The sequence below is a fragment of the Delphinapterus leucas genome, chromosome 19, assembly GCF_059928025.1.
Source record: "Delphinapterus leucas isolate spDelLeu-1000000601 "Yukka" chromosome 19, BTC_Dleu_Yukka2, whole genome shotgun sequence".
NCBI lineage: Eukaryota > Metazoa > Chordata > Mammalia > Artiodactyla > Monodontidae > Delphinapterus > Delphinapterus leucas.
Window position 1 is genome coordinate 29,456,880 of NC_143147.1, and position 21,498 is coordinate 29,478,377.

The window sequence follows — 21,498 nt, forward strand, 5'->3', positions numbered from 1 at the left end:
CGCCAGGCGGCCAGAAGGCGGCCCTGGAAGGCAGCCGCACCCCAGACGCCCCCGGGGTGCCTGGCCCGGACCCAGGCTCCGCCGCGGGCCCGGTTGCCGTCCCTTCGGCCAGCGAGCCCGTCGACCTGCACCTGGCCGCCCCCACCGGCGCCCCGCCCCGGGGCCGCCACCTGTGTGCCGGTGGGTGTGTCCCTCCACAGCTCCCTCCGGCAAAAGCCCCGCCCCCCGCCGTGTCGCCGCCGCTGCCGGGTGCGGGAGCGGGATCGAGGGCAGGGGCCGCTTCCCCGGGCCTGCCGGCCGCCAGGGGCGGGCTCCTGAGCTCGGCGGGTGGTGTGCGGGCAAGGGTGGCCTCGCCGGGGCTGAGGGGCCGTGGCGACACGATGGTGGCTCCCAGTGGCTTCGGGCCAGCTGCTGTCGGGCAGGAGGGCCGGCCCGGGCTGCGGCTGGGCGGCGCCTAGCGCCGCGTGGGCGGGCAGGGGCGATGCCCAAGGGACCGCGGGCCCCGGGCCCTGAAGCCTCCGGGACCACGTCCCTGTGTGCGACGGGCCGGATCTTGGGCGGGGCGCCAAGCGCGGAAGGGTTCGCTGGGTCACACCCGCCCTCGGCTGGGAGGGGGTGGCCAAACCCTCCGCCTCCGCCACCGCCCGGTACCCGAGACCTCCGTTCCCCCTGCCTGGGCGGGCGACGTGGTCCTGCCGGGGCGGGCTGACCGCCAGGCTGGCGGTGAGGCGCAAGCGCCAGCGAAAGTGGGCCTCAAGAGGCAGCCCGCCGTCCCCGCCCCCGTCTACGGCCATACCACCCTGAACGCGCCCGATCTCGTCTGATCTCGGAAGCTAAGCAGGGTCGGGCCTGGTTAGTACTTGGATGGGAGACCGCCTGGGAATACCGGGTGCTGTAGGCTTTTTGCCTCCCGCTCCGCCTTCTCCTTTAACTCGCCCGCGGGCGGTGGCCGCCGGCTCCGCCCGCGCCGGGGCCCCGCTGCAGGCCCCGCCTCCTCAGGCCCCTCCCACCACGGCGCGCGCGCCGGAGGGGGCGCTCCCCGCCGGCCCGGCCAGAAGGCCGCCCTGGAAGGCAGCCGCACCCCAGACGCCCCGGGGTGCCTGGCCCGGACCCAGGCTCCGCCGCGGGCCCGGTTGCCTTCCCTTCGGCCAGCGAGCCCCTCGACCTGCACCTGGCCGCCCCCACCGGCGCCCCGCCCCGGGGCCGCCACCTGTGTGCCGGTGGGTGTGTCCCTCCACAGCTCCCTCCGGCAAAAGCCCCGCCCCCCGCCGTGTCGCCGCCGCGGCCGGGTGCGGGAGCGGGATCGAGGGCAGGGGCCGCTTCCCCGGGCCTGCCGGCCGCCAGGGGCGGGCTCCTGAGCTCGGCGGGTGGTGTGCGGGCAAGGGTGGCCTCGCCGGGGCTGAGGGGCCGTGGCGACACGATGGTGGCTCCCAGTGGCTTCGGGCCAGCTGCTGTCGGGCAGGAGGGCCGGCCCGGGCTGCGGCCGGGCGGCGCCTAGCGCCGCGTGGGCGGACAGGGGCGATGCCCAAGGGACCGCGGGCCCCGGGCCCTGAAGCCTCCGGGGCCACGTCCCTGTGAGCGACGGGCCGGATCTTGGGCGGGGCGCCAAGCGCCGAAGGGTTCGCTGGGTCACGCCCGCCCTCGGCTGGGAGGGGGTGGCCAAACCCTCCGCCTCCGCCACCGCCCGGTACCCGAGACCTCCGTTCCCCCTGCCTGGGCGGGCGACGGGTTCCTGCCGGGGCGGGCTGACCGCCAGGCTGGCGGTGAGGCGCAAGCGACAGCGAAAGTGGGCCTCAGGAGGCAGCCCGCCGTCCCCGCCCCCGTCTACGGCCATACCACCCTGAACGCGCCCGATCTCGTCTGATCTCGGAAGCTAAGCAGGGTCGGGCCTGGTTAGTACTTGGATGGGAGACCGCCTGGGAATACCGGGTGCTGTAGGCTTTTTGCCTCCTGCTCCGCCTTCTCCTTTAACTCGCCCGCGGGCGGTGGCCGCCGGCTCCGCCCGCGCCGGGGCCCCGCTGCAGGCCCCGCCTCCTCAGGCCCCTCCCACCACGGCGCGCGCGCCGGAGGGGGCGCTCCCCGCCGGCCCGGCCCGCCAGGCGGCCAGAAGGCGGCCCTGGAAGGCAGCCGCACCCCAGACGCCCCCGGGGTGCCTGGCCCGGACCCAGGCTCCGCCGCGGGCCCGGTTGCCGTGCCTTCCGCCAGCGAGCCCCTCGACCTGCACCTGGCCGCCCCCACCGGCGCCCCGCCCCGGGGCCGCCACCTGTGTGCCGGTGGGTGTGTCCCTCCACAGCTCCCTCCGGCAAAAGCCCCGCCCCCCGCCGTGTCGCCGCCGCGGCCGTGTGCGGGAGCGGGATCGAGGGCAGGGGCCGCTTCCCCGGGCCTGCCGGCCGCCAGGGGCGGGCTCCTGAGCTCGGCGGGTGGTGTGCGGGCAAGGGTGGCCTCGCCGGGGCTGAGGGGCCGTGGCGACACGATGGTGGCTCCCAGTGGCTTCGGGCCAGCTGCTGTCGGGCAGGAGGGCCGGCCCGGGCTGCGGCTGGGCGGCGCCTAGCGCCGCGTGGGCGGGCAGGGGCGATGCCCAAGGGACCGCGGGCCCCGGGCACTGAAGCCTCCGGGGCCACGTCCCTGTGAGCGACGGGCGGGATCTTGGCGGGGCGCCAAGCGCCGAAGGGTTCGCTGGGTCACGCCCGCCCTCGGCTGGGAGGGGGTGGCCAAACCCTCCGCCTCCGCCACCGCCCGGTACCCGAGACCTCCGTTCCCCCTGCCTGGGCGGGCGACGGGGTCCTGCCAGGGCGGGCTGACCTCCAGGCTGGCGGTGAGGCGCAAGCGCCAGCGAAAGTGGGCCTCAAGAGGCAGCCCGCCGTCCCCGCCCCCGTCTACGGCCATACCACCCTGGACGCGCCCGATCTCGTCTGATCTCGGAAGCTAAGCAGGGTCGGGCCTGGTTAGTACTTGGATGGGAGACCGCCTGGGAATACCGGGTGCTGTAGGCTTTTTGCCTCCCGCTCCGCCTTCTCCTTTAACTCGCCCGCGGGCGGTGGCCGCCGGCTCCGCCCGCGCCGGGGCCCCGCTGCAGGCCCCGCCTCCTCAGGCCCCTCCCACCACGGCGCGCGCGCCGGAGGGGGCGCTCCCCGCCGGCCCGGCCAGAAGGCGGCCCTGGAAGGCAGCCGCACCCCAGACGCCCCGGGGTGCCTGGCCCGGACCCAGGCTCCGCTGCGGGCCCGGTTGCCGTCCCTTCGGTCAGCGAGCCCCTCGACCTGCACCTGGCCGCCCCCACCGGCGCCCCGCCCCGGGGCCGCCACCTGTGTGCCGGTGGGTGTGTCCCTCCACAGCTCCCTCCGGCAAAAGCCCCGCCCCCCGCCGTGTCACCGCCGCGGCCGGGTGCGGGAGCGGGATCGAGGGCAGGGGCCGCTTCCCCTGGCCTGCCGGCCGCCAGGGGCGGGCTACTGAGCCCGGCGGGTGGTGTGCGGGCAAGGGTGGCCTCGCCGGGGCTGAGGGGCCGTGGCGACACGATGGTGGCTCCCAGTGGCTTCGGGCCAGCTGCTGTCGGGCAGGAGGGCCGGCCCGGGCTGCGGCTGGGCGGCTCCTAGCGCCGCGTCGGCGGGCAGGGGCGATGCCCAAGGGACCGCGGGCCCCGGGCCCTGAAGCCTCCGCGGCCACGTCCCTGTGAGCGACGGGCCGGATCTTGGGCGGGGCGCCAAGCGCCGAAGGGTTCGCTGGGTCACGCCCGCCCTCGGCTGGGAGGGGGTGGCCAAACCCTCCGCCTCCGCCACCGCCCGGTACCCGAGACCTCCGTTCCCCCTGCCTGGGCGGGCGACGGGTTCCTGCCGGGGCGGGCTGACCGCCAGGCTGGCGGTGAGGCGCAAGCGACAGCGAAAGTGGGCCTCAGGAGGCAGCCCGCCGTCCCCGCCCCCGTCTACGGCCATACCACCCTGGACGCGCCCGATCTCGTCTGATCTCGGAAGCTAAGCAGGGTCGGGCCTGGTTAGTACTTGGATGGGAGACCGCCTGGGAATACCGGGTGCTGTAGGCTTTTTGCCTCCTGCTCCGCCTTCTCCTTTAACTCGCCCGCGGGCGGTGGCCGCCGGCTCCGCCCGCGCCGGGGCCCCGCTGCAGGCCCCGCCTCCTCAGGCCCCTCCCACCACGGCGCGCGCGCCGGAGGGGGCGCTCCCCGCCGGCCCGGCCCGCCAGGCGGCCAGAAGGCGGCCCTGGAAGGCAGCCGCACCCCAGACGCCCCCGGGGTGCCTGGCCCGGACCCAGGCTCCGCCGCGGGCCCGGTTGCCGTCCCTTCGGCCAGCGAGCCCCTCGACCTGCACCTTGCCGCCCCCACCGGCGCCCCGCCCCGGGGCCGCCACCTGTGTGCCGGTGGGTGTGTCCCTCCACAGCTCCCTCCGGCAAAAGCCCCGCCCCCCGCCGTGTCGCCGCCGCGGCCGGGTGCGGGAGCGGGATCGAGGGCAGGGGCCGCTTCCCCGGGCCTGCCGGCCGCCAGGGGCGGGCTCCTGAGCTCGGCGGGTGGTGTGCGGGCAAGGGTGGCCTCGCCGGGGCTGAGGGGCCGTGGCGACACGACGGTGGCTCCCAGTGGCTTCGGGCCAGCTTCTGTCGGGCAGGAGGGCCGGCCCGGGCTGCGGCTGGGCGGCGCCTAGCACCGCGTGGGCGGGCAGGGGCGATGCCCAAGGGACCGCGGGCCCCGGGCCCTGAAGCCTCCGGGGCCACGTCCCTGTGAGCGACGGGCCGGATCTTGGGCGGGGCGCCAAGCGCCGAAGGGTTCGCTGGGTCACGCCCGCCCTCGGCTGGGAGGGGGTGGCCAAACCCTCCGCCTCCGCCACCGCCCGGTACCCGAGACCTCCGTTCCCCCTGCCTGGGCGGGCGACGGGGTCCTGCCGGGGCGGGCTGACCGCCAGGCTGGCGGTGAGGCGCAAGCGCCAGCGAAAGTGGGCCTCAAGAGGCAGCCCGCCGTCCCCGCCCCCGTCTACGGCCATACCACCCTGAACGCGCCCGATCTCCTCTGATCTCGGAAGCTAAGCAGGGTCGGGCCTGGTTAGTACTTGGATGGGAGACCGCCTGGGAATACCGGGTGCTGTAGGCTTTTTGCCTCCCGCTCCGCCTTCTCCTTTAACTCGCCCGCGGGCGGTGGCCGCCGGCTCCGCCCGCGCCGGGGCCCCGCTGCAGGCCCCGCCTCCTCAGGCCCCTCCCACCACGGCGCGCGCGCCGGAGGGGGCGCTCCCCGCCAGCCCGGCCCGCCAGGCGGCCAGAAGGCGGCCCTGGAAGGCAGCCGCACCCCAGACGCCCCCGGGGTGCCTGGCCCGGACCCAGGCTCCGCCGCGGGACCGATTGCCGTGCCTTCCGCCAGCGAGCCCCTCGACCTGCACCTGGCCGCCCCCACCGGCGCCCCGCCCCGGTGCCGCCACCTGTGTGCCGGTGGGTGTGTCCCTCCACAGCTCCCTCCGGCAAAAGCCTCGCCCCCCGCCGTGTCGCCGCCGCGGCCGGGTGCGGGAGCGAGATCGAGGGCAGGGGCCGCTTCCCCGGGCCTGCCGGCCGCCAGGGGCGGGCTCCTGAGCCCGGCAGGTGGTGTGCGGGCAAGGGTGGCCTCGCCGGGGCTGAGGGGCCGTGGCGACACGATGGTGGCTCCCAGTGGCTTCAGGCAGCTGCTGTCGGGCAGGAGGGCCGGCCCGGGTTGCGGCTGGGCGGCGCCTAGCGCCGCGTGGGCGGGCAGGGGCGATGCCCAAGGGACCGCGGGCCCCGGGCACTGAAGCCTCCGGGGCCACGTCCCTGTGAGCGACGGGCGGGATCTTGGCGGGGCGCCAAGCGCCGAAGGGTTCGCTGGGTCACGCCCGCCCTCGGCTGGGAGGGGGTGGCCAAACCCTCCGCCTCCGCCACCGCCCGGTACCCGAGACCTCCGTTCCCCCTGCCTGGGCGGGCGACGGGGTCCTGCCGGGGCGGGCTGACCGCCAGGCTGGCGGTGAGGCGCAAGCGCCAGCGAAAGTGGGCCTCAAGAGGCAGCCCGCCGTCCCCGCCCCCGTCTACGGCCATACTACCCTGAACGCGCCCGATCTCGTCTGATCTCGGAAGCTAAGCAGGGTCGGGCCTGGTTAGTACTTGGATGGGAGACCGCCTGGGAATACCGGGTGCTGTAGTCTTTTTGCCTCCCGCTCCGCCTTCTCTTTTAACTCGCCCGCGGGCGGTGGCCGCCGGCTCCGCCCGCGCCGGGGCCCCGCTGCAGGCCCCGCCTCCTCAGGCCCCTCCCACCACGGCACGCGCGCCGGAGGGGGCGCTCCCCGCCGGCCCGGCCCGCCAGGCGGCCAGAAGGCGGCCCTGGAAGGCACCCGCACCCCAGACGCCCCCGGGGTGCCTGGCCCGGACCCAGGCTCCGCCGCGGGCCCGGTTGCCGTCCCTTCGGCCAGCGAGCCCGTCGACCTGCACCTGGCCGCCCCCACCGGCGCCCCGCCCCGGGGCCGCCACCTGTGTGCCGGTGGGTGTGTCCCTCCACAGCTCCCTCCGGCAAAAGCCCCGCCCCCCGCCGTGTCGCCGCCGCTGCCGGGTGCGGGAGCGGGATCGAGGGCAGGGGCCGCTTCCCCGGGCCTGCCGGCCGCCAGGGGCGGGCTCCTGAGCTCGGCGGGTGGTGTGCGGGCAAGGGTGGCCTCGCCGGGGCTGAGGGGCCGTGGCGACACGATGGTGGCTCCCAGTGGCTTCGGGCCAGCTGCTGTCGGGCAGGAGGGCCGGCCCGGGCTGCGGCTGGGCGGCGCCTAGCGCCGCGTGGGCGGGCAGGGGCGATGCCCAAGGGACCGCGGGCCCCGGGCCCTGAAGCCTCCGGGGCCACGTCCCTGTGAGCGACGGGCCGGATCTTGGGCGGGGCGCCAAGCGCCGAAGGGTTCGCTGGGTCACGCCCGCCCTCGGCTGGGAGGGGGTGGCCAAACCCTCCGCCTCCGCCACCGCCCGGTACCCGAGACCTCCGTTCCCCCTGCCTGGGCGGGCGACGGGGTCCTGCCGGGGCGGGCTGACCGCCAGGCTGGCGGTGAGGCGCAAGCGCCAGCGAAAGTGGGCCTCAAGAGGCAGCCCGCCGTCCCCGCCCCCGTCTACGGCCATACCACCCTGAACGCGCCCGATCTCGTCTGATCTCGGAAGCTAAGCAGGGTCGGGCCTGGTTAGTACTTGGATGGGAGACCGCCTGGGAATACCGGGTGCTGTAGGCTTTTTGCCTCCCGCTCCGCCTTCTCCTTTAACTCGCCCGCGGGCGGTGGCCGCCGGCTCCGCCCGCGCCGGGGCCCCGCTGCAGGCCCCGCCTCCTCAGGCCCCTCCCACCACGGCGCGCGCGCCGGAGGGGGCGCTCCCCGCCAGCCCGGCCCGCCAGGCGGCCAGAAGGCGGCCCTGGAAGGCAGCCGCACCCCAGACGCCCCCGGGGTGCCTGGCCCGGACCCAGGCTCCGCCGCGGGCCCGATTGCCGTGCCTTCCGCCAGCGAGCCCCTCGACCTGCACCTGGCCGCCCCCACCGGCGCCCCGCCCCGGTGCCGCCACCTGTGTGCCGGTGGGTGTGTCCCTCCACAGCTCCCTCCGGCAAAAGCCTCGCCCCCCGCCGTGTCGCCGCCGCTGCCGGGTGCGGGAGCGGGATCGAGGGCAGGGGCCGCTTCCCCGGGCCTGCCGGCCGCCAGGGGCGGGCTCCTGAGCTCGGCGGGTGGTGTGCGGGCAAGGGTGGCCTCGCCGGGGCTGAGGGGCCGTGGCGACACGATGGTGGCTCCCAGTGGCTTCGGGCCAGCTGCTGTCGGGCAGGAGGGCCGGCCCGGGCTGCGGCTGGGCGGCGCCTAGCGCCGCGTGGGCGGGCAGGGGCGATGCCCAAGGGACCGCGGGCCCCGGGCCCTGAAGCCTCCGGGGCCACGTCCCTGTGAGCGACGGGCCGGATCTTGGGCGGGGCGCCAAGCGCCGAAGGGTTCGCTGGGTCACGCCCGCCCTCGGCTGGGAGGGGGTGGCCAAACCCTCCGCCTCCGCCACCGCCCGGTACCCGAGACCTCCGTTCCCCCTGCCTGGGCGGGCGACGGGGTCCTGCCGGGGCGGGCTGACCGCCAGGCTGGCGGTGAGGCGCAAGCGCCAGCGAAAGTGGGCCTCAAGAGGCAGCCCGCCGTCCCCGCCCCCGTCTACGGCCATACCACCCTGAACGCGCCCGATCTCGTCTGATCTCGGAAGCTAAGCAGGGTCGGGCCTGGTTAGTACTTGGATGGGAGACCGCCTGGGAATACCGGGTGCTGTAGGCTTTTTGCCTCCCGCTCCGCCTTCTCCTTTAACTCGCCCGCGGGCGGTGGCCGCCGGCTCCGCCCGCGCCGGGGCCCCGCTGCAGGCCCCGCCTCCTCAGGCCCCTCCCACCACGGCGCGCGCGCCGGAGGGGGCGCTCCCCGCCAGCCCGGCCCGCCAGGCGGCCAGAAGGCGGCCCTGGAAGGCAGCCGCACCCCAGACGCCCCCGGGGTGCCTGGCCCGGACCCAGGCTCCGCCGCGGGCCCGGTTGCCGTCCCTTCGGCCAGCGAGCCCGTCGACCTGCACCTGGCCGCCCCCACCGGCGCCCCGCCCCGGGGCCGCCACCTGTGTGCCGGTGGGTGTGTCCCTCCACAGCTCCCTCCGGCAAAAGCCCCGCCCCCCGCCGTGTCGCCGCCGCTGCCGGGTGCGGGAGCGGGATCGAGGGCAGGGGCCGCTTCCCCGGGCCTGCCGGCCGCCAGGGGCGGGCTCCTGAGCTCGGCGGGTGGTGTGCGGGCAAGGGTGGCCTCGCCGGGGCTGAGGGGCCGTGGCGACACGATGGTGGCTCCCAGTGGCTTCGGGCCAGCTGCTGTCGGGCAGGAGGGCCGGCCCGGGCTGCGGCTGGGCGGCGCCTAGCGCCGCGTGGGCGGGCAGGGGCGATGCCCAAGGGACCGCGGGCCCCGGGCCCTGAAGCCTCCGGGGCCACGTCCCTGTGAGCGACGGGCCGGATCTTGGGCGGGGCGCCAAGCGCCGAAGGGTTCGCTGGGTCACGCCCGCCCTCGGCTGGGAGGGGGTGGCCAAACCCTCCGCCTCCGCCACCGCCCGGTACCCGAGACCTCCGTTCCCCCTGCCTGGGCGGGCGACGGGGTCCTGCCGGGGCGGGCTGACCGCCAGGCTGGCGGTGAGGCGCAAGCGCCAGCGAAAGTGGGCCTCAAGAGGCAGCCCGCCGTCCCCGCCCCCGTCTACGGCCATACCACCCTGAACGCGCCCGATCTCGTCTGATCTCGGAAGCTAAGCAGGGTCGGGCCTGGTTAGTACTTGGATGGGAGACCGCCTGGGAATACCGGGTGCTGTAGGCTTTTTGCCTCCCGCTCCGCCTTCTCCTTTAACTCGCCCGCGGGCGGTGGCCGCCGGCTCCGCCCGCGCCGGGGCCCCGCTGCAGGCCCCGCCTCCTCAGGCCCCTCCCACCACGGCGCGCGCGCCGGAGGGGGCGCTCCCCGCCAGCCCGGCCCGCCAGGCGGCCAGAAGGCGGCCCTGGAAGGCAGCCGCACCCCAGACGCCCCCGGGGTGCCTGGCCCGGACCCAGGCTCCGCCGCGGGCCCGATTGCCGTGCCTTCCGCCAGCGAGCCCCTCGACCTGCACCTGGCCGCCCCCACCGGCGCCCCGCCCCGGTGCCGCCACCTGTGTGCCGGTGGGTGTGTCCCTCCACAGCTCCCTCCGGCAAAAGCCTCGCCCCCCGCCGTGTCGCCGCCGCTGCCGGGTGCGGGAGCGGGATCGAGGGCAGGGGCCGCTTCCCCGGGCCTGCCGGCCGCCAGGGGCGGGCTCCTGAGCTCGGCGGGTGGTGTGCGGGCAAGGGTGGCCTCGCCGGGGCTGAGGGGCCGTGGCGACACGATGGTGGCTCCCAGTGGCTTCGGGCCAGCTGCTGTCGGGCAGGAGGGCCGGCCCGGGCTGCGGCTGGGCGGCGCCTAGCGCCGCGTGGGCGGGCAGGGGCGATGCCCAAGGGACCGCGGGCCCCGGGCCCTGAAGCCTCCGGGGCCACGTCCCTGTGAGCGACGGGCCGGATCTTGGGCGGGGCGCCAAGCGCCGAAGGGTTCGCTGGGTCACGCCCGCCCTCGGCTGGGAGGGGGTGGCCAAACCCTCCGCCTCCGCCACCGCCCGGTACCCGAGACCTCCGTTCCCCCTGCCTGGGCGGGCGACGGGGTCCTGCCGGGGCGGGCTGACCGCCAGGCTGGCGGTGAGGCGCAAGCGCCAGCGAAAGTGGGCCTCAAGAGGCAGCCCGCCGTCCCCGCCCCCGTCTACGGCCATACCACCCTGAACGCGCCCGATCTCGTCTGATCTCGGAAGCTAAGCAGGGTCGGGCCTGGTTAGTACTTGGATGGGAGACCGCCTGGGAATACCGGGTGCTGTAGGCTTTTTGCCTCACGCTCCGCCTTCTCCTTTAACTCGCCCGCGGGCGGTGGCCGCCGGCTCCGCCCGCGCCGGGGCCCCGCTGCAGGCCCCGCCTCCTCAGGCCCCTCCCACCACGGCGCGCGCGCCGGAGGGGGCGCTCCCCGCCAGCCCGGCCCGCCAGGCGGCCAGAAGGCGGCCCTGGAAGGCAGCCGCACCCCAGACGCCCCCGGGGTGCCTGGCCCGGACCCAGGCTCCGCCGCGGGCCCGATTGCCGTGCCTTCCGCCAGCGAGCCCCTCGACCTGCACCTGGCCGCCCCCACCGGCGCCCCGCCCCGGTGCCGCCACCTGTGTGCCGGTGGGTGTGTCCCTCCACAGCTCCCTCCGGCAAAAGCCTCGCCCCCCGCCGTGTCGCCGCCGCAGCCGGGTGCGGGAGCGGGATCGAGGGCAGGGGCCGCTTCCCCGGGCCTGCCGGCCGCCAGGGGCGGGCTCCTGAGCCCGGCAGGTGGTGTGCGGGCAAGGGTGGCCTCGCCGGGGCTGAGGGGCCGTGGCGACACGATGGTGGCTCCCAGTGGCTTCGGGCCAGCTGCTGTCGGGCAGGAGGGCCGGCCCGGGTTGCGGCTGGGCGGCGCCTAGCGCCGCGTGGGCGGGCAGGGGCGATGCCCAAGGGACCGCGGGCCCCGGGCACTGAAGCCTCCGGGGCCACGTCCCTGTGAGCGACGGGCGGGATCTTGGCGGGGCGCCAAGCGCCGAAGGGTTCGCTGGGTCACGCCCGCCCTCGGCTGGGAGGGGGTGGCCAAACCCTCCGCCTCCGCCACCGCCCGGTACCCGAGACCTCCGTTCCCCCTGCCTGGGCGGGCGACGGGGTCCTGCCGGGGCGGGCTGACCGCCAGGCTGGCGGTGAGGCGCAAGCGCCAGCGAAAGTGGGCCTCAAGAGGCAGCCCGCCGTCCCCGCCCCCGTCTACGGCCATACTACCCTGAACGCGCCCGATCTCGTCTGATCTCGGAAGCTAAGCAGGGTCGGGCCTGGTTAGTACTTGGATGGGAGACCGCCTGGGAATACCGGGTGCTGTAGGCTTTTTGCCTCCCGCTCCGCCTTCTCCTTTAACTCGCCCGCGGGCGGTGGCCGCCGGCTCCGCCCGCGCCGGGGCCCCGCTGCAGGCCCCGCCTCCTCAGGCCCCTCCCACCACGGCACGCGCGCCGGAGGGGGCGCTCCCCGCCGGCCCGGCCCGCCAGGCGGCCAGAAGGCGGCCCTGGAAGGCACCCGCACCCCAGACGCCCCCGGGGTGCCTGGCCCGGACCCAGGCTCCGCCGCGGGCCCGGTTGCCGTCCCTTCGGCCAGCGAGCCCGTCGACCTGCACCTGGCCGCCCCCACCGGCGACCCGCCCCGGGGCCGCCACCTGTGTGCCGGTGGGTGTGTCCCTCCACAGCTCCCTCCGGCAAAAGCCCCGCCCCCCGCCGTGTCGCCGCCGCTGCCGGGTGCGGGAGCGGGATCGAGGGCAGGGGCCGCTTCCCCGGGCCTGCCGGCCGCCAGGGGCGGGCTCCTGAGCTCGGCGGGTGGTGTGCGGGCAAGGGTGGCCTCGCCGGGGCTGAGGGGCCGTGGCGACACGATGGTGGCTCCCAGTGGCTTCGGGCCAGCTGCTGTCGGGCAGGAGGGCCGGCCCGGGCTGCGGCTGGGCGGCGCCTAGCGCCGCGTGGGCGGGCAGGGGCGATGCCCAAGGGACCGCGGGCCCCGGGCCCTGAAGCCTCCGGGGCCACGTCCCTGTGAGCGACGGGCCGGATCTTGGGCGGGGCGCCAAGCGCCGAAGGGTTCGCTGGGTCACGCCCGCCCTCGGCTGGGAGGGGGTGGCCAAACCCTCCGCCTCCGCCACCGCCCGGTACCCGAGACCTCCGTTCCCCCTGCCTGGGCGGGCGACGGGGTCCTGCCGGGGCGGGCTGACCGCCAGGCTGGCGGTGAGGCGCAAGCGCCAGCGAAAGTGGGCCTCAAGAGGCAGCCCGCCGTCCCCGCCCCCGTCTACGGCCATACCACCCTGAACGCGCCCGATCTCGTCTGATCTCGGAAGCTAAGCAGGGTCGGGCCTGGTTAGTACTTGGATGGGAGACCGCCTGGGAATACCGGGTGCTGTAGGCTTTTTGCCTCCCGCTCCGCCTTCTCCTTTAACTCGCCCGCGGGCGGTGGCCGCCGGCTCCGCCCGCGCCGGGGCCCCGCTGCAGGCCCCGCCTCCTCAGGCCCCTCCCACCACGGCACGCGCGCCGGAGGGGGCGCTCCCCGCCGGCCCGGCCCGCCAGGCGGCCAGAAGGCGGCCCTGGAAGGCAGCCGCACCCCAGACGCCCCCGGGGTGCCTGGCCCGGACCCAGGCTCCGCCGCGGGCCCGGTTGCCGTCCCTTCGGCCAGCGAGCCCGTCGACCTGCACCTGGCCGCCCCCACTGGCGCCCCGCCCCGGGGCCGCCACCTGTGTGCCGGTGGGTGTGTCCCTCCACAGCTCCCTCCGGCAAAAGCCCCGCCCCCCGCCGTGTCGCCGCCGCTGCCGGGTGCGGGAGCGGGATCGAGGGCAGGGGCCGCTTCCCCGGGCCTGCCGGCCGCCAGGGGCGGGCTCCTGAGCTCGGCGGGTGGTGTGCGGGCAAGGGTGGCCTCGCCGGGGCTGAGGGGCCGTGGCGACACGATGGTGGCTCCCAGTGGCTTCGGGCCAGCTGCTGTCGGGCAGGAGGGCCGGCCCGGGCTGCGGCTGGGCGGCGCCTAGCGCCGCGTGGGCGGGCAGGGGCGATGCCCAAGGCACCGCGGGCCCCGGGCCCTGAAGCCTCCGGGGCCACGTCCCTGTGAGCGACGGGCCGGATCTTGGGCGGGGCGCCAAGCGCCGAAGGGTTCGCTGGGTCACGCCCGCCCTCGGCTGGGAGGGGGTGGCCAAACCCTCCGCCTCCGCCACCGCCCGGTACCCGAGACCTCCGTTCCCCCTGCCTGGGCGGGCGACGGGGTCCTGCTGGGGCGGGCTGACCGCCAGGCTGGCGGTGAGGCGCAAGCGCCAGCGAAAGTGGGCCTCAAGAGGCAGCCCGCCGTCCCCGCCCCCGTCTACGGCCATACCACCCTGGACGCGCCCGATCTCGTCTGATCTCGGAAGCTAAGCAGGGTCGGGCCTGGTTAGTACTTGGATGGGAGACCGCCTGGGAATACCGGGTGCTGTAGGCTTTTTGCCTCCCGCTCCGCCTTCTCCTTTAACTCGCCCGCGGGCGGTGGCCGCCGGCTCCGCCCGCGCCGGGGCCCCGCTGCAGGCCCCGCCTCCTCAGGCCCCTCCCACCACGGCGCGCGCGCCGGAGGGGGCGCTCCCCGCCGGCCCGGCCCGCCAGGCGGCCAGAAGGCGGCCCTGGAAGGCAGCCGCACCCCAGACGCCCCCGGGGTGCCTGGCCCGGACCCAGGCTCCACCGCGGGCCCGGTTGCCGTCCCTTCGGCCAGCGAGCCCCTCGACCTGCACCTGGCCGCCCCCACCGGCGCCCCGCCCCGGGGCCGCCACCTGTGTGCCGGTGGGTGTGTCCCTCCACAGCTCCCTCCGGCAAAAGCCCCGCCCCCCGCCGTGTCGCCGCCGCGGCCGGGTGCGGGAGCGGGATCGAGGGCAGGGGCCGCTTCCCCGGGCCTGCCGGCCGCCAGGGGCGGGCTCCTGAGCTCGGCGGGTGGTGTGCGGGCAAGGGTGGCCTCGCCGGGGCTGAGGGGCCGTGGCGACATGATGGTGGCTCCCAGTGGCTTCGGGCCAGCTGCTGTCGGGCAGGAGGGCCGGCCCGGGCTGCGGCTGGGCGGCGCCTAGCGCCGCGTGGGCGGGCAGGGGCGATGCCCAAGGGACCGCGGGCCCCGGGCACTGAAGCCTCCGGGGCCACGTCCCTGTGAGCGACGGGCGGGATCTTGGCGGGGCGCCAAGCGCCGAAGGGTTCGCTGGGTCACGCCCGCCCTCGGCTGGGAGGGGGTGGCCAAACCCTCCGCCTCCGCCACCGCCCGGTACCCGAGACCTCCGTTCCCCCTGCCTGGGCGGGCGACGGGGTCCTGCCAGGGCGGGCTGACCGCCAGGCTGGCGGTGAGGCGCAAGCGCCAGCGAAAGTGGGCCTCAAGAGGCAGCCCGCCGTCCCCGCCCCCGTCTACGGCCATACCACCCTGGACGCGCCCGATCTCGTCTGATCTCGGAAGCTAAGCAGGGTCGGGCCTGGTTAGTACTTGGATGGGAGACCGCCTGGGAATACCGGGTGCTGTAGGCTTTTTGCCTCCCGCTCCGCCTTCTCCTTTAACTCGCCCGCGGGCGGTGGCCGCCGGCTCCGCCCGCGCCGGGGCCCCGCTGCAGGCCCCGCCTCCTCAGGCCCCTCCCACCACGGCGCGCGCGCCGGAGGGGGCGCTCCCCGCCGACCCGGCCCGCCAGGCGACCAGAAGGCGGCCCTGGAAGGCAGCCGCACCCCAGACGCCCCCGGGGTGCCTGGCCCGGACCCAGGCTCCGCCGCGGGCCCGGTTGCCGTCCCTTCGGCCAGCGAGCCCCTCGACCTGCACCTGGCCGCCCCCACCGGCGCCCAGCCCCGGGGCCGCCACCTGTGTGCCGGTGGGTGTGTCCCTCCACAGCTCCCTCCGGCAAAAGCCCCGCCCCCCGCCGTGTCGCCGCCGCGGCCGGGTGCGGGAGCGGGATCGAGGGCAGGGGCCGCTTCCCCGGGCCTGCCGGCCGCCAGGGGCGGGCTCCTGAGCTCGGCGGGTGGTGTGCGGGCAAGGGTGGCCTCGCCGGGGCTGAGGGGCCGTGGCGACACGATGGTGGCTCCCAGTGGCTTCGGGCCAGCTGCTGTCGGGCAGGAGGGCCGGCCCGGGCTGCGGCTGGGCGGCGCCTAGCGCCGCGTGGGCGGGCAGGGGCGATGCCCAAGGGACCGCGGGCCCCGGGCACTGAAGCCTCCGGGGCCACGTCCCTGTGAGCGACGGGCGGGATCTTGGCGGGGCGCCAAGCGCCGAAGGGTTCGCTGGGTCACGCCCGCCCTCGGCTGGGAGGGGGTGGCCAAACCCTCCGCCTCCGCCACCGCCCGGTACCCGAGACCTCCGTTCCCCCTGCCTGGGCGGGCGACGGGGTCCTGCCGGGGCGGGCTGACCGCCAGGCTGGCGGTGAGGCGCAAGCGCCAGCGAAAGTGGGCCTCAAGAGGCAGCCCGCCGTCCCCGCCCCCGTCTACGGCCATACCACCCTGAACGCGCCCGATCTCGTCTGATCTCGGAAGCTAAGCAGGGTCGGGCCTGGTTAGTACTTGGATGGGAGACCGCCTGGGAATACCGGGTGCTGTAGGCTTTTTGCCTCCCGCTCCGCCTTCTCCTTTAACTCGCCCGCGGGCGGTGGCCGCCGGCTCCGCCCGCGCCGGGGTCCCGCTGCAGGCCCCGCCTCCTCAGGCCCCTCCCACCACGGCGCGCGCGCCGGAGGGGGCGCTCCCCGCCGGCCCGGCCCGCCAGGCGGCCAGAAGGCGGCCCTGGAAGGCAGCCGCACCCCAGACGCCCCCGGGGTGCCTGGCCCGGACCCAGGCTCCGCCGCGGGCCCGGTTGCCGTCCCTTCGGCCAGCGAGCCCCTCGACCTGCACCTGGCCGCCCCCACCGGCGCCCCGCCCCGGGGCCGCCACCTGTGTGCCGGTGGGTGTGTCCCTCCACAGCTCCCTCCGGCAAAAGCCCCGCCCCCCGCCGTGTCGCCGCCGCGGCCGGGTGCGGGAGCGGGATCGAGGGCAGGGCCGCTTCCCCGGGCCTGCCGGCCGCCAGGGGCGGGCTCCTGAGCCCGGCGGGTGGTGTGCGGGCAAGGGTGGCCTCGCCGGGGCTGAGGGGCCGTGGCGACACGATGGTGGCTCCCAGTGGCTTCGGGCCAGCTGCTGTCGGGCAGGAGGGCCGGCCCGGGCTGCGGCTGGGCGGCGCCTAGCGCCGCGTGGGCGGGCAGGGGCGATGCCCAAGGGACCGCGGGCCCCGGGCCCTGAAGCCTCCGGGGCCACGTCCCTGTGAGCGACGGGCCGGATCTTGGGCGGGGCGCCAAGCGCCGAAGGGTTCGCTGGGTCACGCCCGCCCTCGGCTGGGAGGGGGTGGCCAAACCCTCCGCTTCCGCCACCGCCCGGTACCCGAGACCTCCGTTCCCCCTGCCTGGGCGGGCGACGGGGTCCTGCCGGGGCGGGCTGACCGCCAGGCTGGCGGTGAGGCGCAAGCGCCAGCGAAAGTGGGCCTCAAGAGGCAGCCCGCCGTCCACGTCCCGTCTACGGCCATACCACCCTGAACGCGCCCGATCTCGTCTGATCTCGGAAGCTAAGCAGGGTCGGGCCTGGTTAGTACTTGGATGGGAGACCGCCTGGGAATACCGGGTGCTGTAGGCTTTTTGCCTCCCGCTCCGCCTTCTCCTTTAACTCGCCCGCGGGCGGTGGCCGCCGGCTCCGCCCGCGCCGGGGCCCTGCTGCAGGCCCCTCTTCCTCAGGCCCCTCCCACCACGGCGCGCGCGCCGGAGGGGGCGCTCCCCGCCGGCCCGGCCCGCCAGGCGACCAGAAGGCGGCCCTGGAAGGCAGCCGCACTCCAGACGCCCCCGGGGTGCCTGGCCCGGACCCAGGCTCCGCCGCGGGCCCGGTTGCCGTCCCTTCGGCCAGCGAGCCCCTCGACCTGCACCTGGCCGCCCCCACCGGCGCCCCGCCCCGGGGCCGCCACCTGTGTGCCGGTGGGTGTGTCCCTCCACAGCTCCCTCCGGCAAAAGCCCCGCCCCCCGCCGTGTCGCCGCCGCGGCCGGGTGCGGGAGCGGGATCGAGGGCCGGGGCCGCTTCCCCGGGCCTGCCGGCCGCCAGGGGCGGGCTCCTGAGCTCGGCGGGTGGTGTGCGGGCAAGGGTGGCCTCGCCGGGACTGAGGGGCCGTGGCGACACGATGGTGGCTCCCAGTGGCTTCGGGCCAGCTGCTGTCGGCAGGAGGGCCGGCCCGGGCTGCGGCTGGGCGGCGCCTATCGCCGCGTGGGCGGGCAGGGGCGATGCCCAAGGGACCGCGGGCCCCGGGCCCTGAAGCCTCCGGGGCCACGTCCCTGTGAGCGACGGGCCGGATCTTGGGCGGGGCGCCAAGCGCAGAAGGGTTCGCTGGGTCACGCCCTCCCTCGGCTGGGAGGGGGTGGCCAAACCCTCCGCCTCCGCCACCGCCCGGTACCCGAGACCTCCGTTCCCCCTGCCTGGGCGGGCGACGGGGTCCTGCCGGGGCGGGCTGACCGCCAGGCTGGCGGTGAGGCGCAAGCGCCAGCGAAAGTGGGCCTCAAGAGGCAGCCCGCCGTCCCCGCCCCCGTCTACGGCCATACCACCCTGGACGCGCCCGATCTCGTCTGATCTCGGAAGCTAAGCAGGGTCGGGCCTGGTTAGTACTTGGATGGGAGACCGCCTGGGAATACCGGGTGCTGTAGGCTTTTTGCCTCCCGCTCCGCCTTCTCCTTTAACTCGCCCGCGGGCGGTGGCCGCCGGCTCCGCCCGCGCCGGGGCCCCGCTGCAGGCCCCTCCTCCTCAGGCCCCTCCCACCACGGCGCGCGCGCCGGAGGGGGCGCTCCCCGCCGGCCCGGCCCGCCAGGCGACCAGAAGGCGGCCCTGGAAGGCAGCCGCACTCCAGACGCCCCCGGGGTGCCTGGCCCGGACCCAGGCTCCGCCGCGGGCCCGGTTGCCGTCCCTTCGGCCAGCGAGCCCCTCGACCTGCACCTGGCCGCCCCCACCGGCGCCCCGCCCCGGGGCCGCCACCTGTGTGCCGGTGGGTGTGTCCCTCCACAGCTCCCTCCGGCAAAAGCCCCGCCCCCCGCCGTGTCGCCGCCGCGGCCGGGTGCGGGAGCGGGATCGAGGGCCGGGGCCGCTTCCCCGGGCCTGCCGGCCGCCAGGGGCGGGCTCCTGAGCTCGGCGGGTGGTGTGCGGGCAAGGGTGGCCTCGCCGGGACTGAGGGGCCGTGGCGACACGATGGTGGCTCCCAGTGGCTTCGGGCCAGCTGCTGTCGGCAGGAGGGCCGGCCCGGGCTGCGGCTGGGCGGCGCCTATCGCCGCGTGGGCGGGCAGGGGCGATGCCCAAGGGACCGCGGGCCCCGGGCCCTGAAGCCTCCGGGGCCACGTCCCTGTGAGCGACGGGCCGGATCTTGGGCGGGGCGCCAAGCGCAGAAGGGTTCGCTGGGTCACGCCCTCCCTCGGCTGGGAGGGGGTGGCCAAACCCTCCGCCTCCGCCACCGCCCGGTACCCGAGACCTCCGTTCCCCCTGCCTGGGCGGGCGACGGGGTCCTGCCGGGGCGGGCTGACCGCCAGGCTGGCGGTGAGGCGCAAGCGCCAGCGAAAGTGGGCCTCAAGAGGCAGCCCGCCGTCCCCGCCCCCGTCTACGGCCATACCACCCTGGACGCGCCCGATCTCGTCTGATCTCGGAAGCTAAGCAGGGTCGGGCCTGGTTAGTACTTGGATGGGAGACCGCCTGGGAATACCGGGTGCTGTAGGCATTTTGCCTCCCGCTCCGCCTTCTCCTTTAACTCGCCCGCGGGCGGTGGCCGCCGGCTCCGCCCGCGCCGGGGCCCCGCTGCAGGCCCCGCCTCCTCAGGCCCCTCCCACCACGGCACGCGCGCCGGAGGGGGCGCTCCCCGCCGGCCCGGCCCGCCAGGCGGCCAGAAGGCGGCCCTGGAAGGCAGCCGCACCCCAGACGCCCCCGGGGTGCCTGGCCCGGACCCAGGCTCCGCCGCGGGCCCGGTTGCCGTCCCTTCGGCCAGCGAGCCCGTCGACCTGCACCTGGCCGCCCCCACCGGCGCCCCGCCCCGGGGCCGCCAGCTGTGTGCCGGTGGGTGTGTCCCTCCACAGCTCCCTCCGGCAAAAGCCCCGCCCCCCGCCGTGTCGCCGCCGCTGCCGGGTGCGGGAGCGGGATCGAGGGCAGGGGCCGCTTCCCCGGGCCTGCCGGCCGCCAGGGGCGGGCTCCTGAGCTCGGCGGGTGGTGTGCGGGCAAGGGTGGCCTCGCCGGGGCTGAGGGGCCGTGGCGACACGATGGTGGCTCCCAGTGGCTTCGGGCCAGCTGCTGTCGGGCAGGAGGGCCGGCCCGGGCTGCGGCTGGGCGGCGCCTAGCGCCGCGTGGGCGGGCAGGGGCGATGCCCAAGGCACCGCGGGCCCCGGGCCCTGAAGCCTCCGGGGCCACGTCCCTGTGAGCGACGGGCCGGATCTTGGGCGGGGCGCCAAGCGCCGAAGGGTTCGCTGGGTCACGCCCGCCCTCGGCTGGGAGGGGGTGGCCAAACCCTCCGCCTCCGCCACCGCCCGGTACCCGAGACCTCCGTTCCCCCTGCCTGGGCGGGCGACGGGGTCCTGCCGGGGCGGGCTGACCGCCAGGCTGGCGGTGAGGCGCAAGCGCCAGCGAAAGTGGGCCTCAAGAGGCAGCCCGCCGTCCCCGCCCCCGTCTACGGCCATACCACCCTGAACGCGCCCGATCTCGTCTGATCTCGGAAGCTAAGCAGGGTCGGGCCTGGTTAGTACTTGGATGGGAGACCGCCTGGGAATACCGGGTGCTGTAGGCTTTTTGCCTCCCGCTCCGCCTTCTCCTTTAACTCGCCCGCGGGCGGTGGCCGCCGGCTCCGCCCGCGCCGGGGCCCTGCTGCAGGCCCCTCTTCCTCAGGCCCCTCCCACCACGGCGCGCGCGCCGGAGGGGGCGCTCCCCGCCGGCCCGGCCCGCCAGGCGGCCAGAAGGCGGCCCTGGAAGGCAGCCGCACCCCAGACGCCCCCGGGGTGCCTGGCCCGGACCCAGGCTCCACCGCGGGCCCGGTTGCCGTCCCTTCGGCCAGCGAGCCCCTCGACCTGCACCTGGCCGCCCCCACCGGCGCCCCGCCCCGGGGCCGCCACCTGTGTGCCGGTGGGTGTGTCCCTCACAGCTCCCTCCGGCAAAAGCCCCGCCCCCCGCCGTGTCGCCGCCGCGGCCGGGTGCGGGAGCGGGATCGAGGGCAGGGGCCGCTTCCCCGGGCCTGCCGGCCGCCAGGGGCGGGCTCCTGAGCTCGGCGGGTGGTGTGCGGGCAAGGGTGGCCTCGCCGGGGCTGAGGGGCCGTGGCGACACGATGGTGGCTCCCAGTGGCTTCGGGCCAGCTGCTGTCGGCAGGAGGGCCGGCCCGGGCTGCGGCTGGGCGGCGCCTATCGCCGCGTGGGCGGGCAGGGGCGATGCCCAAGGGACCGCGGGCCCCGGGCCCTGAAGCCTCCGGGGCCACGTCCCTGTGAGCGACGGGCCGGATCTTGGGCGGGGCGCCAAGCGCAGAAGGGTTCGCTGGGTCACGCCCTCCCTCGGCTGGGAGGGGGTGGCCAAACCCTCCGCCTCCGCCACCGCCCGGTACCCGAGACCTCCGTTCCCCCTGCCTGGGCGGGCGACGGGGTCCTGCCGGGGCGGGCTGACCGCCAGGCTGGCGGTGAGGCGCAAGCGCCAGCGAAAGTGGGCCTCAAGAGGCAGCCCGCCGTCCCCGCCCCCGTCTACGGCCATACCACCCTGGACGCGCCCGATCTCGTCTGATCTCGGAAGCTAAGCAGGGTCGGGCCTGGTTAGTACTTGGATGGGAGACCGCCTGGGAATACCGGGTGCTGTAGGCTTTTTGCCTCCCGCTCCGCCTTCTCCTTTAACTCGCCCGCGGGCGGTGGCCGCCGGCTCCGCCCGCGCCGGGGCCCCGCTGCAGGCCCCGCCTCCTCAGGCCCCTCCCACCACGGCGCGCGCGCCGGAGGGGGCGCTCCCCGCCGGCCCGGCCCGCCAGGCGGCCAGAAGGCGGCCCTGGAAGGCAGCCGCACCCCAGACGCCCCCGGGGTGCCTGGCCCGGACCCAGGCTCCACCGCGGGCCCGGTTGCCGTCCCTTCGGCCAGCGAGCCCCTCGACCTGCACCTGGCCGCCCCCACCGGCGCCCCGCCCCGGGGCCGCCACCTGTGTGCCGGTGGGTGTGTCCCTCACAGCTCCCTCCGGCAAAAGCCCCGCCCCCCGCCGTGTCGCCGCCGCGGCCGGGTGCGGGAGCGGGATCGAGGGCAGGGGCCGCTTCCCCGGGCCTGCCGGCCGCCAGGGGCGGGCTCCTGAGCTCGGCGGGTGGTGTGCGGGCAAGGGTGGCCTCGCCGGGGCTGAGGGGCCGTGGCGACACGATGGTGGCTCCCAGTGGCTTCGGGCCAGCTGCTGTCGGGCAGGAGGTCCGGCCCGGGCTGCGGCAGGGCGGCGCCTAGCGCCGCGTGGGCGGGCAGG

The 21,498-nt window shown here is 77.1% G+C and overlaps 20 non-coding genes across 20 annotated transcripts; all 20 read left to right on the forward strand.

The window, feature by feature from the left end:
• Positions 1-782: 782 nt before the first annotated feature.
• LOC149746091 (5S ribosomal RNA) lies at positions 783-901 on the forward strand. The gene has a single exon (XR_016389246.1). It is a non-coding gene; the product is annotated as a 5S ribosomal RNA (ribosomal RNA).
• Positions 902-1,822: 921 nt separating this feature from the next.
• Positions 1,823-1,941, forward strand: LOC149746092 (5S ribosomal RNA). Its single transcript, XR_016389247.1, has one exon. It is a non-coding gene; the product is annotated as a 5S ribosomal RNA (ribosomal RNA).
• A 933-nt stretch (positions 1,942-2,874) lies between these two features.
• LOC149746093 (5S ribosomal RNA) lies at positions 2,875-2,993 on the forward strand. The gene has a single exon (XR_016390434.1). It is a non-coding gene; the product is annotated as a 5S ribosomal RNA (ribosomal RNA).
• A 921-nt stretch (positions 2,994-3,914) lies between these two features.
• On the forward strand, positions 3,915-4,033 carry LOC149746094 (5S ribosomal RNA). The gene has a single exon (XR_016390435.1). It is a non-coding gene; the product is annotated as a 5S ribosomal RNA (ribosomal RNA).
• A 934-nt stretch (positions 4,034-4,967) lies between these two features.
• LOC149746095 (5S ribosomal RNA) lies at positions 4,968-5,086 on the forward strand. The gene has a single exon (XR_016389754.1). It is a non-coding gene; the product is annotated as a 5S ribosomal RNA (ribosomal RNA).
• A 932-nt stretch (positions 5,087-6,018) lies between these two features.
• On the forward strand, positions 6,019-6,137 carry LOC149746096 (5S ribosomal RNA). Its single transcript, XR_016390066.1, has one exon. It is a non-coding gene; the product is annotated as a 5S ribosomal RNA (ribosomal RNA).
• A 934-nt stretch (positions 6,138-7,071) lies between these two features.
• On the forward strand, positions 7,072-7,190 carry LOC149746097 (5S ribosomal RNA). Its single transcript, XR_016389248.1, has one exon. It is a non-coding gene; the product is annotated as a 5S ribosomal RNA (ribosomal RNA).
• A 934-nt stretch (positions 7,191-8,124) lies between these two features.
• LOC149746098 (5S ribosomal RNA) lies at positions 8,125-8,243 on the forward strand. Its single transcript, XR_016389249.1, has one exon. It is a non-coding gene; the product is annotated as a 5S ribosomal RNA (ribosomal RNA).
• Positions 8,244-9,177: 934 nt separating this feature from the next.
• On the forward strand, positions 9,178-9,296 carry LOC149746099 (5S ribosomal RNA). The gene has a single exon (XR_016389250.1). It is a non-coding gene; the product is annotated as a 5S ribosomal RNA (ribosomal RNA).
• Positions 9,297-10,230: 934 nt separating this feature from the next.
• Positions 10,231-10,349, forward strand: LOC149746100 (5S ribosomal RNA). The gene has a single exon (XR_016389251.1). It is a non-coding gene; the product is annotated as a 5S ribosomal RNA (ribosomal RNA).
• A 933-nt stretch (positions 10,350-11,282) lies between these two features.
• LOC149746101 (5S ribosomal RNA) lies at positions 11,283-11,401 on the forward strand. Its single transcript, XR_016389884.1, has one exon. It is a non-coding gene; the product is annotated as a 5S ribosomal RNA (ribosomal RNA).
• A 934-nt stretch (positions 11,402-12,335) lies between these two features.
• Positions 12,336-12,454, forward strand: LOC149746102 (5S ribosomal RNA). The gene has a single exon (XR_016389253.1). It is a non-coding gene; the product is annotated as a 5S ribosomal RNA (ribosomal RNA).
• Positions 12,455-13,388: 934 nt separating this feature from the next.
• On the forward strand, positions 13,389-13,507 carry LOC149746103 (5S ribosomal RNA). Its single transcript, XR_016390437.1, has one exon. It is a non-coding gene; the product is annotated as a 5S ribosomal RNA (ribosomal RNA).
• Positions 13,508-14,440: 933 nt separating this feature from the next.
• Positions 14,441-14,559, forward strand: LOC149746104 (5S ribosomal RNA). Its single transcript, XR_016390442.1, has one exon. It is a non-coding gene; the product is annotated as a 5S ribosomal RNA (ribosomal RNA).
• A 933-nt stretch (positions 14,560-15,492) lies between these two features.
• Positions 15,493-15,611, forward strand: LOC149746105 (5S ribosomal RNA). The gene has a single exon (XR_016389254.1). It is a non-coding gene; the product is annotated as a 5S ribosomal RNA (ribosomal RNA).
• A 932-nt stretch (positions 15,612-16,543) lies between these two features.
• On the forward strand, positions 16,544-16,662 carry LOC149746106 (5S ribosomal RNA). The gene has a single exon (XR_016389255.1). It is a non-coding gene; the product is annotated as a 5S ribosomal RNA (ribosomal RNA).
• A 933-nt stretch (positions 16,663-17,595) lies between these two features.
• On the forward strand, positions 17,596-17,714 carry LOC149746107 (5S ribosomal RNA). The gene has a single exon (XR_016390443.1). It is a non-coding gene; the product is annotated as a 5S ribosomal RNA (ribosomal RNA).
• A 933-nt stretch (positions 17,715-18,647) lies between these two features.
• On the forward strand, positions 18,648-18,766 carry LOC149746108 (5S ribosomal RNA). The gene has a single exon (XR_016389633.1). It is a non-coding gene; the product is annotated as a 5S ribosomal RNA (ribosomal RNA).
• A 934-nt stretch (positions 18,767-19,700) lies between these two features.
• LOC149746109 (5S ribosomal RNA) lies at positions 19,701-19,819 on the forward strand. Its single transcript, XR_016389256.1, has one exon. It is a non-coding gene; the product is annotated as a 5S ribosomal RNA (ribosomal RNA).
• Positions 19,820-20,751: 932 nt separating this feature from the next.
• LOC149746110 (5S ribosomal RNA) lies at positions 20,752-20,870 on the forward strand. Its single transcript, XR_016390446.1, has one exon. It is a non-coding gene; the product is annotated as a 5S ribosomal RNA (ribosomal RNA).
• Positions 20,871-21,498: the final 628 nt, after the last annotated feature.